The 13,245-nt window shown below is 49.4% G+C and overlaps 1 protein-coding gene across 1 annotated transcript in view; it reads right to left on the bottom strand.

Annotated features, from left to right (window-relative positions):
• LOC147677660 (uncharacterized) overlaps window positions 1-13,245 on the bottom strand; it is a 160,844-nt gene that overhangs the window by 80,250 nt on the left and 67,349 nt on the right. The window lies entirely within an intron of this gene.

Raw genomic sequence — 13,245 nt, 5'->3', positions numbered from 1 at the left:
CACTTCGCCTTTATATGGCGACCGTGCGAACGCGCAGCGGTCACGCGCAGCGGTCACGCGCAGCGGGCGCGCCGATTGTGCGCCGAAGGCGCGCCAAAGGTAAGCCCGTCTGCGCCCGTCCGCGACCGGATCGCGACCAGCGCCAGGACCCCTGGCCCCCGTAGACCCCGACCAACCCGCCTGACGTACTCTGCCGCCACCCTCATCGCTCTCAACTCCGGCCGACTCCCAGAATGCCATCAAGCCACACCACGACGCACCCACGGACCTTTCAGCTGCCACGCCTGCAAATTCACCTGCATCCGGACCTGCCTCACACCAGCACCCGCCAAGTCGAACACCAGCAGCACCCACCTCAAGTGCATCCTGCTCAACACCCGCTCCGTCCACAGACACGCCATCGAACTCTGGAACCTCCTAGACGCCACAGCCCCTGACGTTGCCTTCCTCACGGAGACCTGGATGAACGCCTCTTCAGCTCCCGACATCGCCATCGCTATCCCAGAGGGCTACAAGATCGTCCGGAGGGACCGCAACGCCAACCAGATGGGAGGAGGCATCGCCATCATCCACAAGAACACCATCCGTCTCACGACCAGCACCGACAACACCCTGACCACCGCCGAACACCTGCATTTCCAGATCCACACCAACCCGAACACCACCCTCAGAGGCACCCTGATCTACCGACCCCCTGGACCACGCACACAATTCAGCGAGGACATCGCCGACTTCGTCAGCCCGCATGCCCTCCCCTCCGCTGACTACATCCTCCTGGGGGACCTCAACTTCCACCTGGAGAACAACAACGACCGCAACACCACCACCCTGCTGGACAACCTCGCCAACCTGGGACTCAAGCAACTGGTGTCCACCCCCACCCACCTCTCCGGACACACACTCGACGCAGTCTTCTCTTCCAACACAGACATCGACTTCAGCCACGCCACAGAGCTCCAATGGACGGACCACAGCTGCGTCCACTTCACCTTCAAGAGAACGACGACCCACCACCACCAGCAACAGGCCGCCCGCAGAAGCTGGAACAAGATCACAGCAGACCAGCTCGCCACCTCCCTGAGCCAGCACCCTCCTGCCAGCTCAGCGAACCCCAGCCAGGCCGCCGACAACCTCACGAAGTGGATCAGCATCTGCGCGGATGAGCTCGCCCCGCTGAGGACCCCGCCCAGCAGACCCGGAAGCAAGAAAGCCCCGTGGTTCACCGACGAACTCAAGAGCTCCAAGAAGAACTGCCGAGCCCTCGAGAAAGTCTGGAGAAGGGAACCTACACCGGACAACAGGACCTCCTTCAAGCTTGCCACCCGGAAGCACCACCAGCTGATCCGCGCCGCCAAGAAAACAGCATTCAAGGAACGGTTGGACAACAACGCACACAACTGCAAGGAACTCTTCAACATCGTGAAAGAGCTTTCCAACCCCAGCGCAGGAAACAACGACATCACCCCATCGCAAGACCTCTGCAACTCCCTCGCTTCATGCTTCCACAACAAGATCGCGGACATACACAACAGCTTCAACAACCAACCAACGCACACCATGACCGAACAATCACCCCCCACCACCACCCTCCACGCCTGGACCCCGATCAGCACCGAAGACACCATCCGCACGATGAACTCCATCCACTCCGGATCACCGACCGACCCCTGCCCTCACCACGTCTTCAACAAGGCCGACGCTGTCATCGCACCCCACCTGCGAGACATCATCAACACATCATTCGACACCGCCACCTTCCCTGAGAGCTGGAAACACGCCGAACTCAGCGCCCTACTCAAGAAACCAACAGCGGACCCCACCGAACTCAAGAACTACCGCCCCATCTCGCTCTTCCCGTTTCCAGCCAAAGTCATCGAGAAGACCGTCAACAAGCAGATGGCCGCCTTCCTCGAGACGAACGGATCCCTCGACCCCTCACAGTCCGGCTTCCGAGCCAATCACAGCACCGAGACCGCCCTCATCGCCGCCACCGATGACATCCGAGCCCTGATGGACAATGGAGAAACAGCGGCCCTCATCCTCCTAGACCTCTCCGCGGCATTCGACACGGTCTGCCACCACACCCTAGTACAGCGCCTCAGCAACATCGGAATCCAGGACAAGGCGCTGGAATGGATCATCTCCTTCCTCGACGGAAGAACACAGAGAGTCCGCCTACCCACGTACAAGTCAGAGGCCTCCGAAGTCATCTGCGGCGTCCCTCAAGGATCATCTCTGAGCCCCACCCTCTTCAACGTCTACATGAGCCCCCTCGCGGCCATCGTACGCAAACACAACCTCAGCATAATCTCCTACGCCGACGACACCCAGCTGATCCTCTCCCTGACCAACGACCCCGCCTCCACCAGAGCCAACCTGCACGAAGGGATGAAAGAGGTAGCAGAGTGGATGACGACCAGCCGCCTGAAACTGAACTCTGACAAGACGGAGGTCCTCATCCTGGGCTCTTCCCCCTCCGCCTGGGACGACTCCTGGTGGCCTCCCGCCCTGGGCACCGCACCCAAACCGACAGACCATGCACGCAACCTGGGCTTCATCCTGGACTCCTCCCTCTCCATGACCAGGCAAGTCAACAACGTCTCCTCGGCGTGCTTCAACATCCTACGCATGCTACGGAAGATCTTCCGGTGGATCCCCACCGAGACCAGGAAGACCGTCACCCAGGCCCTCGTCACCAGCCGACTGGACTACGGCAACGCCCTCTACGCCGGTACCACCGCCAAGCTCCAGAAGAGACTCCAGCGGATCCAGAACGCCTCAGCCAGACTCATCCTCGACATCCCACGAACCAGCCACATCACCGGACATCTGAGAGACCTTCACTGGCTCCCCATCAACAAAAGAATCACCTTCCGCCTCCTCACCCACACACACAAAGCCCTACACGACCAAGGCCCGAGCTACCTTAACAGCCGGATCAACTTCTACGCTCCCAAACGCCACCTCCGATCAGCCAACCACGCCCTCGCCGCCGTCCCCCGCATCCGAAGAGCGACTACAGGAGGAAGGTCCTTCTCCTACCTGGCCGCCAAGACCTGGAACTCCCTCCCTCCCGACCTGCACCTGACCCAAGACCACCTCTCCTTCAGGAAGAAGCTGAAGACCTGGCTGTTCGAGCAGTAGTCCCAGCGCCTTGAGACCCTACGGGTATGTAGCGCGCTCTATAAGTGTCACTGATTGATTGATTGAGTCACCACCCAGGTCGGGATCAACACTGCGTTCAGGGAATACTACACAACGCTGTACAGTCCCCCACAGCCCCTTCCCGAGGTCGCATTCGAGGCCTTTACGAGGGACTTAGCCCTGCCTCGACTTACAGACGGGCAGATCAAAGACCTTAAGCGCACCATTACCATAGCTGAAATCAGACAGGCAATACGCGCCCTTCCTAAGGGCAAGACCCCTGGGACAGACGGCCTACCGGCCGACTTTTATGCAACATACATAGACCTACTAGCCCCACGGTTACATGCTATTTACTTGGAAGCACTGCGGACAGCCACCCTACCGCAGTCGTCTATGCAGGCGTTAATCACGTCCCTTTTGAAGCCTAATAAAGAAGGGCTTCAGATGGCTGACTATAGACCCCTGTCCCTTCTCAATACTGACTCCAAGATATTGAGCAAGGTGCTGGCATCAAGGCTCGTGCAATATGTACCTCAGCTAGTCCACTCGGACCAATGTGGTTTTGTCCCGGGCCGCAATACAGCCATGAACCTCAGGCGACTAGCCCAGCTCATGCTCGGTGACCGGGAGGACACGAGCTCCGAAGGCTGCATCTCCCTGGACTTAAAACAAGCATTTGACTCCCTTAGATGGGATTACATGTTCGACACACTGTCGAAATTTGGGATACCCCCCGAATTCCTCGCTTGGGTCAGATTGCTGTATACAGCTCCCACTGCTAGAGTGCGCACCTCAGGTCATATATCAGCTCCTATAGCTATCGCACGGGGCACCAGACAGGGCTGCCCACTTTCCCCCCTCCTATTTGTCCTGGCCCTTGAGCCGATGCTCTGTAGGCTCCGCCACATGGCCCCCCGGTTTGGCATTCTGCGTCATGGGACGGCACATATAGTGTCCGCTTATGCGGATGATATTATCTTATATTTCCGGGACTTGAGGAGCGACTTGAGCCCTGTTGCCCAGGTATTTGAGGTCTTTAGGTCGATCTCAGGCCTGAAAATAAGCGAATCCAAATCATATGGCTTCACATTCGCAGCAACTGGTCTGACTACTCCACTACCCTTCGCCCCCCACGAGTTCCAGATAGCTGAAACCACCTTCAGATATCTGGGGATGCAGATTTACAGGGAAGCAGATCAGATGATCGACGGTAACCTTGGGAGGGCCATTAGAGCACTGAAGTCGCAGATACAATTTTGGCTCACACTACCACTCTCTATACCCGGCAGAGTGGCGATATCCAAGATGGTGATGCTCCCCCGCCTTCTCTACCACTTCACTAAATTGCCACACCTGATCCCGGCAGCAACCTTTAAGACCCTAGACACTCTACTCACCGAACTTGTGTGGGGGCACGGCCGCAGGCGTATAGGTCTGTCCAAGCTGCAGCTCCCCTCTGAAGCCGGTGGCATGGGTTTGCCTGATTTTAGGGCCTACAACTATGCGTGTCAACTGCAATGGCTGGCCTTCTGGGTAGCGGGTCGCAATCTTCAGGAGATTAACATGATGGATAGGGATCATGCATTGGGGAGAATACACACGTTACTTTTGCCCAACTCGATTATACCTAGGGATGTCCCGCCTCTCCTCAAACTGGCGATAACTTACTGGCGGAAGGCGTTAAAGTACACGTCCCCTGGGTCGTCCTATGCCCCCACGATCCCGCTCTTGGGTATCCCACTGGCCACGGGGACTCTGTCGGCGGACTCGCTGGAACAATGGCATGACGCCGGAGTGTCGCACGTGGGTGACCTGTTCGCGGAAGAGCACCTACTGTCCTTTGCAGACTTTAGAACTACCCACGGAGTCCCTGGAGGCACCTTCCTGCTACACTCTGGCCTTCGCCACTATATCACACATAAGTGGTCCCCTAGGGGCATGGAGCCAGCTACGAATCCTCTCATCACCATGCACTACCTGATGGGCACGGGTGCCCACCTTACAAGGTGGCTCACTGCTAGTATTAAGAAGGGGAGGGCTTTCGATCTGTCACCACTCCGGGCAGCATGGGAAGTGGACATTGGTAGGCCCCTGAGGGATAAGGAGTGGGAACGTATCCTTCAGTTTCCCAAAAAAGTAGCTAGGAACCCCAAGTTCAAGTTCATTCAGTCGATGCTTCTACACAGAGCCTACCTGACCCCACGCCGCATACACATGATGTTTCCTGATGCGAACAGTAATTGCCCCCGATGTGACACTGAGGACGCAACACTAATACACATGCTTTGGCAATGCCCCAAACTAGGATACTACTGGACCACGGTCCATGCATCGCTCCAGGAAGCGGGTGCTTTGACCCGATCTCCAACACTGGAATGCACGTTACTGGGGTTGGGGCCCTCACAGCGCACTAGAACCGTGGCGACACGTTTCGCGGACCTGGCCCTGTTGCTGGCGAAACGTGCCATCACGATGAGGTGGAAGTCAGCCAGACCTCCTGACCCGGAGTTGTGGAAGGCGGAAGTGGTGCGATGGGGTAAGGCAGAGGGAGTTGCACTACAGTGGGAGGAATACAGGGGTCTGAGGAAAAAGCCAATTTCACTGGACTGGTATACCATATTAGGTATGTTTGAAACTGGGGGAGACGGGGAAGACGAGGGTACAAGTGCCTCTTCGATTGCACGATAAATGTGTCCTTGGCCGGACTGACATGCACTGTCACTAACCGTGGTGCGCTACGAAGAGGTGAGAGGGGTCCCCCAATTTATATTCTCTGTATTGGTCTAGTTCCACCTATGTGTACAATCGAATAGAGCCATATGTTGTGATTCTCTGAGTGCCCCAGTCTAATGATTGATCAATTCTATGTTTTTGTGTGAGTGTCGGATGGGTTTGTTGAGGGTGGGGGGAGGGATAGTTTTTGACAGGGGTTTGTATAAACTGTGACGGTTACTGTCACCAACAAAATGAAAAATTGAGACAACTATGCAATTATATGTTCTAAGCAACCTTATGTATGTATTACTCTGTATCCCTCCGGGACTGGAAGTATCTGTGACTGCTTTACCTACTATGCTAATAAACAGATTTTCAAAAAAAAAAAAAACAATTTTAAATTTGGTTTTTTTGTAGTAGCTGGGCTCGACAAATTTTAGTAAGCAGCCCTTAGCCTCTGTCCCTAGAACCAGTTCATAAATAGATGGAGAATGAGATTCTAAGATCGGAGCCTTTTCACTAACTATTAAGGGGGCGATGAACTGCAATACTGATGATAAGTAGTAATAAAAGAAATATGGTGTACCCCAGCCCCCCCTATCTTTTGAGATTATCATTTTTTGATAGGCTCTTCGAGGTCGCTTATACCCCCAAAGAAATCTTCCTGTCATTTTCTCCAACTGTTTGAAAATAGGCATAGAAAATTCTAAAGGAATACAACGAAATAGATATAAAAATTTAGGGAGAATCATCATCTTCAAAACATTATTTCTGCCGTATAAAGAAAAGTGTAAGTGATTAATGCGCTCTAGTAGAGTATTAGATTCCTTTATCATGGGTAAGATATTTATTTCTGGAATTTGTGAGACTGGTGATGTGATCTTAATACCCAGATATGTTGCAACGGGAACTATATTACTAAATAATGGGGGATTTTGGCCAGTAAATAAAATTTGCGTCTTAGCCATATTTAATTTATAGCCCGAGAAGGCGCCGAATTGATTAGCCAAGTCTTCTATTTTTGGGATTGCTTTAACTATATCTGTAGTAAGGACAACCACATCGTCAGCATATGCTAGTGCCCTATAGTGTATGTCTGCTGCTACTACAGGTGTGATATCATATTCATGATTCAATTTGTTTAGAAAAACGTCAATATAGATTGCAAATAGCATAGGGGAAGCAGGGCACCCCTGTCTGGTACCACGGCAAATAGAAAAAGTGGTTGACTTATTTATTCCAATTTTGATGGATGAAATAGGAGTATTATACAGAGCTTTCAGTGCTCTTATCATACTTGGTCCGAACCCCTTAAATGCTAGTAAATCCCATAGATAGGGCCAGGCCACTCGATCAAACGCCTTTTCGGCATCTAAAAGAATTACCCCCACTGATGTGTTTGTGCCTTCTGCCCAATCAAGCAGGAAGATTACTCTACGAACATGATCAGTGGTATCCCTTTTGGGTATAAACCCATGTTGCCAACGTGATACTATGGATCTTTTCCAATTGAGGGGTAAAAGGATATATATAAAACGCACAGAGGAGCTGTGAACATGAGCAGCCCTGTCTTGTCCCTTTGGTAATCAAGATCTTATCCGACTCTATCTGCGTTATCTGCAATCTAGCATTTGGATTGTGATATAGAGCTTTAAGGGCTGGTATCAGTACAGGACCCAGCCCCTTTCAGCTAAGAGCCTCCCAAAGGTATTCCCAGGAAACTGAGTCATAGGCTTTCTCTGCGTTGGGCCGGATCATAGCCAATGGACTGCCCTTAACCTCAGCTACATCAAACAATGTAATTGCTCTACTTATATGATCTGTCCTACCACAATGAGGAATGAACCCATGCTGCATAGATAAGACCAGTTTGGCTATGACCCTGCCCATACGCATTGCCAGAATTTTGGAAAAGATCTTTGTGTTGCGACTGATCAGCGAGATAAGAATCCAGGCTCACTTGAGGTCTCCCTTTTACCTAGAAATCACTATATTGGTAGATTCCCAAGAGGGTGGTGCATGCCTACCGCTGCACTTCAAGGAATATATTTACCATATCTCCTGCGAATTTAGGATAAAGTACCGGATAGAATATCTTGTCTGGCCCAATTGCCCTTCCAGAGGCTAAAGAATTGAAGGCCACCTTTACCTCCTCTAGGGTTATCAAGGACTCAGAGAAAGTCTGCTCTTCTTCCGGTATGCCCCCTCCATCTATTCCATCTAAATATTCTTTATAATCTACTTGAGGTGGGAAAAATATGCTCTTCATAAAAAACATCATATTATTCCTTAAAAACTTTAATAATCATCGAGTGCTGGCCTGACATCTTTCCTTATCCATTATCACATCTATGCCCCTGTTTGTCTCCTTCTGCCTTGTACGAAGGGCTAAGAGTCTACCAACACATCCACTGCACTCATAGCTTTCTGCTTTGTAGGTTTGGTACTTCTCAGCTAAATCTGTACTATGATAGCTATTAATCCTAGCCTTTGCTGCATTTACTGATCCTCCTGCCCTGCCACAATCAACTTAACATGCTGTGCCTCCAATTCTTCTAGCTCTTCATAGAGCTCCCCAATATTTTTAGTCAGTTTCCTCTGAAAGCTAAAGCTAATAGCACCCCCCATTCCAACTTTTAGAGCATCTCAGACCACGTCGTCCAATGCAGTGCCTCAATTTATTGTCAAAAAGTCTACTAACCATGTTTTCATATGCTCCATGTATTGGGAGTTAAGGAGGAGGTTCCAGACAAATGTCCAATATTTCGGAGTTGGCCTGGTTATCCCCCCAACCTGGATCTCCAGAATCAAGGGATTGTGTTCTGAAAAACCCTAGGGAATCTCTCTGTGCCGACCTTTTCACCTAACCCCGCTGATTTTAAAAAGTAATCTAGTTGTGGAAAAAATTGTAATGTGGGTAGGAGAAATATGTATATCCTGGGTCAGGAAACTGTAACTTATCCCACATATCGATCAACCCATGATTTCTCATTAACTGACACACATGGTGTGCCATATTGCCAGTAACCTCCATATGCAGATTAAAATCCCCACATACCACTAGGAAGGTTGGTCACAGAGACAGTTCCACGTCCAGATGATCAATGACCGGGGCTTTGTCTAGATTAGATCTGAATATATAGAGCATAAAGTGAAGTTTATTCCTCCTGCCTGACATTACACTGTTACCCATCTTCCTAGTATGTTATTGAGGCTCCATTTCACCATAAACCTATTGTTTCTGGCTACGATTGCCACCCCCTGATGGCTAACCCCGGAGATGTACAGGCCAGGAAAGTATAGCCCATAGCTTTCAGCAATCCTCTTATCTACCAAGGGATATGAGTCCCTTGCATGCAGATGATATCTGCCATCATGGTTCTAAACACTACCATGACCTTTCCCCTTTTGGCTCAATCATTTAACACACACACACACATTAGCTGTGCAAATATGCAGGTACCTATTTTGAATCATTTAATCTGATTATTTGTATACCACTCTCATTGTCAAGATGATTATGCGCTACCCTCCCGTACCTTGAGGGAATCTCTCTTTTTTCAGGACCCGGATACATTTCTTTGTCTTTTGAAAATGTTGATCTTCCACCATTGCGGATCCCTTCCTGTGCCTGACTACTGTGCTCCGTGTTCGGCACTTAAATCTCCCATTCCCTCTCCCATGACACATAACCACCCCACCCCACCGCCGCTACGTGCCCCTATCTTCCCCTTCTCCCCTCCTCCATCTGCCCTAGTGAAGCATTCAGACCCTCATTGGTCTATTGATAGTCTGCAAACACTACAACCACTGCCCAAAGCTTGGCATTTATACCACATTATTCACAGGTGTAAAAGCATTGTAAAACATTCCCAAACTAATACGCAAAAAGAAAAGAAAGAAAACGCCCAGAGGAGTGAGAAGAAAAAAGAAAAGGTTATGCACAGAGTGGCATTTAAGAGGAAGCCAATTATATGTCAGCTATCCAGGCTTTAGAACAGAGTCGTGGCTCACTTCCTTTGTCACATTGTATATTGCGATAACCCAAATTCTAATTCATATTCTCTAAAAACTCTTTGGCTTTAACCTCAGATGTAAAAAAATATGTCCTATTGTACCCAATTATCTTGAGTCTGGTTAGGTTTATTAAAAACACCTGTGCCTCCTTAATCTGAAATGATTTAATCAGTTGCCTCAGCCTCCAGCGTCTTTCAACTGTAACATGACAAAAGTCCAGTCTCACGAAAAAGGAGCATTCATCAACAGTACACTTAGAGTACGGGCATACTCTTTCAAAACACCACCTGCCAGAGAAGGAAGTTCCCAAAAACAAAAACAGAGCAGCCCTTAGGTTACCTGAGCCTGGGTTCGACTGTTTTATCGTTAATGGGAATCTGTGTGCGCTTTGTATCTCCTGCTCCCAGTTCCACCCTTCTAGCTCTGGGTAAGCACTCCTGATGTTTCAATATAAATTTCCTTGTGTCATCCCTCTCCTCCAGCTCTTCCAGCCCCAATACTCTCAAGTTATTGTGAGGCAGCTGGTTCTCGAAGTCTTCTAACTTCCACTGGATATCAGTCAATTGGACCTTGTGGCTACTGTCTGGCTCTTATTAGCAGCCACCTCTGCCTCAAAAGTGGACACCCTCACTTCCAATGCTACCCTCCGATCCGGGAAACTCTGAACAAGTTTTTTGCCACCTTTCACATTACTCTCTGTAGTTTCCTGGTAGCTGCGCTGACTCCCCGGCTATCTGCCCGGGTCTTATCTCTGTGAGAAATTATGCCTTGATAAATAGCTTCCATTGTTGGTGTGTCGTCAGGGAACACCTGGGATGGATAATCTTGGGTTGGGGCTGGAGTTCCCTCGACACAATACATGGTTGATTAGCCCTGTTTTAAATCCCCTTCACCCGCCAATTTCTGTGACCTCAGGCTCGGATTTTCTTAGCTTTTGACTGTTTGTCATCATCAAGAGCATTCGCTGTGGGGGAATCACTGACTCCACTTTCTTCGCTCAAAATACTCTCTTTAGAGTCCCCTCTAGTAGAGTCTTGAGTTATTTCCCAACCAGTCTGATCGATCAGACAATGAAAAAAAACACTTCCTTTTCTCCGTATCCGACCCTGGTTCTTAAAGGGATGCGTCTTCTTTTCATGGCTGCCCTTCTACCCCTTTCCTTTGCAACTTAGCTCCTGTTTGAGGGGGGGGGGGTTAGCCCTCTTTGTGGATTCTTTCTCCCTTTGCTTTTCCCCATTCTTCAAAGGAGCAGCCCCGTATAGTCCTTGATGCCCATTTCATCCCATCCCTGATGTTGAGGCACCCTTGGGTTCCCACTAGAGCTCCCCTCCGACTCTCCCTGTCAGTAACATGAGTCCGGCATCTATGAGGTCGGGAGGGCATGTACGACTTCCTTCAGGAGGATGCTTCTGGGTGCACTCTTGCCTTCTGGGTGCACTCTTGCCTTCTGGGTGCACTCTTGTTCATAGGTAGACTAGGCCCATTGGGCCTCTCCTCAAGGTGCTGTCTGCTCTGCTTCCAAGCAAGTATCTCCAGTAACTCCTGTCATCATTCTCCGATGGTAGCGGTGGTGGGCTGACCCTCCTGCTCAGGGGCTACATGCTCAGGCTCACCGGTAGGTTTCTTGAAAAGGTCCACAATAGTCAAAACGGGAGCTAGCATGCTCCCTGTGTCTGACTTTCCCTCCTTATCTGCACTGCCATTCATTGAAGTTCAGAGTTGAACACTGCTGCAGGACTTCCCTCAACCCCCGCCAGCTCAAGTTATGGTTCCTAAGGTCATCGCACCTGGGCCTTCGATGGGTCCTCACTTTTAGGGCCATTTATCCTGCTGCTTGCCTTTTTTTTTAACTGACATGATGAACTGTTTCTAATATATGTTTGCCACAAATATTAGGTATAACTTTATAAAGAACTGTTTCTAATATATGTTTGCCACAAATATAACAGGTATAACTTTATAAAGAAGCTCGGCCTTTAGCCTCGTTCCTCTCTTTGGTTATGGAATTCCTCAGTGACTTGCAATGTTCTTATAATGTACAGCAGAGGGTTCTTTATCCCTTATATAACTACTTTTTTTTTTACAGTGTTTCTTGTCTTTGTTATTTGTGATAACGTTTTAGTAAACTACTTCACAATAACATTTGAATTTGAAATCAAAACATTAGCTTCAAGACCATTGAAAAAGTCCTGATCTGGCCACCATTAAAGAGTCTCCCTGTTATGTTCTCTAACTCCTGACTGTGCTCTCAAGGGCAATGGCAGGTGTGAGGTATACTAGATGGGTCTTTATTTATTCTTTTTATCTTATTACAAGGTCAATTCCTGCCCCGGCTTGTCCTTCTACATAGTTTTCCGTCAGCGCAGGCTAGCTGCCCTACGTTCTCCTAGCTCCTCCTCTTCCCAACTCCCACCCCAAGTGATATGTCACCACCTTCCATAAGCTTGTTTCAGTCATGCTAAGACATGCCATTCCCATTGGGTGATATAACAGGGCTTTTAGCCCATCACGCAGTGGTAGGAACTTAAGCTAACTGTCCTGCCATGACCCAAGTAACTGTTCAAAACGACTGGGCCAGCCCCAGTTACTACATTGTAGCTATCTATTGAGTAATTGAAGACTAAGGTTACTGTGTACTAAGATTTCCTTCTCTAGATTGAATTAGAGTACTGGCATGACGTGTTTAAGATCACAATATTCCAACTTTAAGTTTCTAAGTGGTAGAATGGTTTTGGGATCATATCTTGAATCCCGTATTTGCGCTTGGTTTAGATGCATCTAATTTAACTACTTCAGTTCTATGTAATGAAGCCCCTTAATCCTCCCAGTATCCCTGAGTGGAGGGAAAGCCAGGTGGCAGGGCACAGTTGCCTTTCATTTTAGGAAGGACCAAAGGTGCTGCAAACTATGAGGGCACACTGGAGAGGCATCCCATGAATGTGTAGGGCTGTGAACAAAGTTTAAAAACCGACGCAGAGTATTCCCCCAAACATATTTATACTTAGCACCTCCATCTGAATTCTGACAGTCCAGGAAGTGCATCAATTCTCCTCCTCCAAAATTAGCATAGGCACCAAATGCATGTGTTCCAAATTCCTTTATTTGTGAAGGTTACATTGTGAGTGTCGACTGCACTATACATTGAAGAAATAAGAAGAAATCGCTCTTTGCACAATTAAGTCCCATCTCCTTTGGAACGAGCCATAAGTCGCGCATACATCATGTAAATTGAGAAACACTAACCTATAGAGCCCGACTAAACTCTACACATGTGCAGGAGTAAAAGCGGGCTGTTGTTCATGCCTCTCCGGGCTATGCTATCTATTGGTTCTAGAATATTCCTTAAACACCTACTAGACGAATGAG

Source organism: Lissotriton vulgaris, chromosome 12 (assembly GCF_964263255.1).
Source record: "Lissotriton vulgaris chromosome 12, aLisVul1.2, whole genome shotgun sequence".
Taxonomy (NCBI): Eukaryota; Metazoa; Chordata; class Amphibia; order Caudata; family Salamandridae; genus Lissotriton; species Lissotriton vulgaris.
This window is presented reverse-complemented; position numbering and strand designations above follow the sequence as displayed.